Below are 4,232 nucleotides of genomic sequence, written 5' to 3'. Positions count from 1 at the left end.
CCTCTGTCCTTCCTTGCACTTCTCTCCTCATCACCCGTGGGAGAGGCGGGGGCTTTCCCTCCCCCTGACAGATGTAGTGTACAAAAGAGCTTCCTATTGATCAGGGCTGTGCCCAGCAAAGGAATAGATACACTGACCTCCACTGGATGCCCTAAGGAGAATCTGTCATGTGCCTTCTATTCTCCCATATTGGGGTGGGAAAACCCATCTGAGGGTGGGAGGGGCAGCAGAAGGGGCCTGTAGAATGCCCTTTCCTGATCTCTCACACAAGGATGAGGTGCTGAGGGGGAGGTGGACTCACCTGGTAGCCCCTGTTCTCAGCTACCAGCATTCTGGGGGACCTTGGGCAAGTCACCACCTGTCCCCGGACCTTGCTGCCCTCACCGTGTAAGTGAGAATGTCAGACCAGATGATCTCGAAGCCCATTCTAGATCTGACTTCTAGATTAAACAGAGGGCTCAGAGTTGGAAGAGGCCAAGGAGGAGAAGGAGAGAAGCCTCTCAGAGACATTCTTCTCCCTCAGCTTCTCAGGCTGTTGGGGGAAGCACCCCAGGTGGTGCTTACCCCAGGCAAGAAGGAGGGCGTAAGCTGGGGGACACTCTCACTGGTCCACAGAGGACAGACATCTGTGCCTCCTGCCCTGGCTGGCCAGGTGCACTGCTGCCAGCCTGACTGCAGTCTGGCCACCTGCCCTGCCCTCACCTCATCCGCTCCACAGCTGCATTTCTCCATCAGAGTACACATTCTGGAATCCCCCTTGCTGGGCCTGGTGATCAGGCCTCCCACTGACTGCACCCCCCCCCAACTAGTGGCTTCTGATGAGAACGGGGCAGGGGGGGGCTGCCCCCCCCCCCCAGGAAATGTCACAGTGCCAGGACTCTGGTGGGCTCAGGGCATGCGCTGGCCCAGATCAGGCCAGCCTCTTTCTGCCCCTGCCCTTTTCTGCTCACAGCCCCATTGTCTCCCTCCAGGGGAAGCTGCCAAGGCGGGAGGCCTGGAGGGGAGAATGGACGGCCACCCCACCCCCATCTGCACCCCACCCTGGAGCTTTGCTGGGGCCAGCAACAGGACTGCCCACATAGGGTCAGGAACCCCAGATAAAGACAGGATGGAAAAGGGTAGACAGGTCCAGGCTGGGGAGGGGGTAGCAGCTGGAAAATCTGGGTGTCACAAAGAAGCCTGGGTCCTTTCCCTGTCTCCCTGTGGGGCCAGAGATGAGGCTGTCGTAGGCCTCTGGTTCCTGTTTCCTTTTCATGAGTGAAGGCAGGGGGGTGGGGGAAGGGGGTGAGACTGGGTGGTGTTTTCCTAGTGGAACAAGGGGAGGGTTAGTTTCTTTCATAGAAAATATAAAACAGAAAGAGGAAAGAGGAAGAGAGAAGAAGGGAGATTGATTTGGCCATTCTATGAGAGTGAGCTATTTTCTACATCCACTGATTGAAGGTATAAATAAAGATGGGTCAGATGTTGTAAAGAACTTCCTGGGGGCGGGCAAGAGGGGAAAAAGGAGCAGAGTGGAAGGGCGGGGGACTGGTGACCAGGAAGCTGTAGTCTCTCCCTCTCTGCCTCACTCTCAAGACAGGATCTGTCAGGGCCAGAGCATAGGCTGGATGGCCTGGAGACAGTGGGGTGGACGAAGTGACCTCAGGAGAGCCTGACCACTGTCCCGGAATCTGGGATTCTGCAATTCACAAAGATATGATTACAGATGGGAAAGAGACAGAGAGCTAGAGGCAGAGTTTAGAAAGTGTGCATTGCATTGGGAGAAGGAGGTGGGCAGGAAAGAAGGAGGAAACGGAACTTCTCAAGAACCTGGAGCCAGGTCTCTGAGCCAATTCCAGAGCCTGCAGGGCCACCCTCCTGCAGGAACCACCCCCCCCTCCCCTTCCTGATCAGGACAGCAGAGGTCCTGGGGTCCTCCTCTCTGCTTCTAGTCTGGTTGCTGCTAGAATGTCAGAGTGGGTTGCAGGAGTCTGCTGCAGTTCTAGCTGTTTTCCTGACCATCAAGCGAGCTCTGACCTGGCCCAGATTCTCTGAGCAGAAGAAGGCCAGTAGAAGCAGGTCTTAGATATCAGGAAACAGTTCGAAAGCTCCTCGCTGAGGTGAGACTTGGGGGGTGAGAAGGAGTGGAGGAGCCTCAGACCACGCTGGTTCAGCCCATCAGCCCAAACCTGATCTTGGAGGGCAGTGGCGGGGTGGGGTGGGGACAGGAGTCTGGGAACGGGAGTCTGGGCTCAGACCAAAGAGATGCAGTGTCTGAAATAGACAGAGGAGCGCGAAGAGGCCAAGACAGGCAGGAGAGGCACATGTGAGCGAGGCAGTCAGGGACCTTATCACCGGAGCCCCTCACTCTTCACTCAGCTCGCCCTGCAGCTGCAGCCATGAAGGCCTCTGTGTTCTCCCACACCTGCCCTCCTCACCTCCTCCCCCACTCCCTGCTTCCCTGCTTCAGGGTCAGTCTCCAAGGGACCAGGCTTCTCTCCTTTTGGTTTGGCTGCCACCCAGCAGTCTCTTTTGAACAAAGAAACCCCCACAGACACAAACTTCAGACAGGTGAATCAACCAGTCCAACAACACTCCACAAACCTATCTCCAGCACCTACACTGTCCTGGGCCTCAGGGGTCCTAAAGACAAAAGCTCTGCCTTCCAGGAGCAGGGAAGAGAGACCCAAAAGGAGATGGTTGTGGGTAAAATGCAGTAACTAGCAGAGTTACCCAATGTATGGAGCACGGTGGGAGCACAGAGAAGACAATACAAGGAGGACAAAGGGACAACTTCCAGGAGAAAGTGGTATTTTAACTGTAAGGATAAGAACAATTTAGATGGATGGAGAGGGAAAAGAGGGAATGCAATGGCCATTAGAAAAAGACCCTGTCTCCACACCTTGAAAAAGGGCAAATTAGGAAAGGTGTGTACGGAGAAAAAGAGAGAAATCCCTTTACAAAGTTTTCTTGGGACCCTAGATTTTAAATTTAAATGAATCCCCTTTTCCATTCCTGAGAACCCTAGCCGGGAGAAGGTGGGTTGTGAAGAGGGCACTACATTTACTGAGTTGCTCCTAATGTCAGATCATTTTGTAGGTCGTCCCACCTAAGTGTCCCAAGCAAACCTGCCAGGTAGGGAGACTGTTATCTCCATTTTACAATCGAGACTGAGAGGCAGGGAGGGGAAGTGACTAGTCCAAGGTCACAGCCTTAATGGTTAGATTCCAGGTCTATTTCAAAGCTGCTCCTGCATTACACGAAGCCAGGATCAAAGGAACCTGTGTTGTCCTCGATTTACCCCCTCACTGACACCCGCGAAGGACCTCTCTGCATCACGGAAGAGGGACGGTGTCCCGCCGCTCCCTGTGTGGGCATCCTACGCCCTCCAAACCCGGGGAGTGGGAGAGGAGTGGCGAGTAGAGGCCCAGCCAATCGAGGGGCGATATGCAAATAGCCGAGATCCTGCCTTCTTAGGATTGGTTGATCCGTCAGCGCTATTGTCCAAGTCCCTCCTCCCTAAACACTAAGCAGCTATTCCGGTCGTGTGTTTGCGGTTCTGGAGACCAAGAAGGAAAAAAAGGTCTTCGGGATCTGGATCTCTGAGCCGTCCCAGTCGGGCACCCACCTTTCGTGCCCCTGCCCCACCCCCAAGGCTGAGAGCCCCCGCAACCCTCGCTCCCGAAACCCTCGCTGCCTAAGTGTCTGCCTAGGGCCGAGTCTGGAGACCGGGCCTGGGAGGACGCCCCCCTCCTTGGCGGGCCAGGCACCTCTCCATTCCTCCTGGACCCTCCCCGGTTCCCGTATCTCCCGGGCTGCACGTTTTTTTCATTCACGACCTCCACGTCTGGAAGGGCCAGGCACCTGGGTCCCTGTCCTTGCTCGGGGAGGAGGGGGAGGTCGAGAAAGCCGGAGTCCTGACTCCGTTTCCCTCCGCAATCCCTTTCTCGCCACTCCGGCCCACTCCGAAGGAGAACGCAGAGAAACTGGAGGGTTGTCAGGCAAAGCGGGGCGGGGAAGGCGCAGCTGTCTGACCTTCTCGTGTGGCTTCCCACCTTGTTCCTCCCTTTCCCCCCAGTCCAGCCCCCGACCCTGGATCCACGGCCCTCCTCACACGTTCTTTTCTGCGGATATCTGGCTCCCGGGAGCGCGTTCCTAGCCGCACGCCTCTTCCTCGGAGACCGCGACCGAGCGCACAGCCCGGCGGGGGGCTGGACACGGGAGGAGGAGGCACAGCAGAAGGTGCCCGGGGG

The 4,232-nt window shown here is 56.5% G+C and overlaps 1 protein-coding gene across 1 annotated transcript in view; it reads right to left on the bottom strand.

Annotated features, from left to right (window-relative positions):
* WNT6 (Wnt family member 6) overlaps window positions 1-3,360 on the bottom strand; it is a 20,180-nt gene extending 16,820 nt beyond the window's left edge. The window contains exon 1 of the mRNA XM_021712799.1: window positions 3,261-3,360. The gene's annotated coding sequence lies outside the window, so the exon portion shown is untranslated. The remainder of the gene's footprint in view (window positions 1-3,260) is intronic.
* Between the last annotated feature and the right edge of the window lie 872 nt (window positions 3,361-4,232).

The sequence above is a fragment of the Carlito syrichta genome, unplaced genomic scaffold (genome assembly GCF_000164805.1).
Source record: "Carlito syrichta isolate Samal-C Ts95f unplaced genomic scaffold, Tarsius_syrichta-2.0.1 Scaffold303646, whole genome shotgun sequence".
Lineage (NCBI taxonomy): Eukaryota > Metazoa > Chordata > Mammalia > Primates > Tarsiidae > Carlito > Carlito syrichta.
The sequence above is the reverse complement of the archived record's forward strand: the minus strand, read 5'-3'. Positions and strand labels throughout refer to the sequence as shown.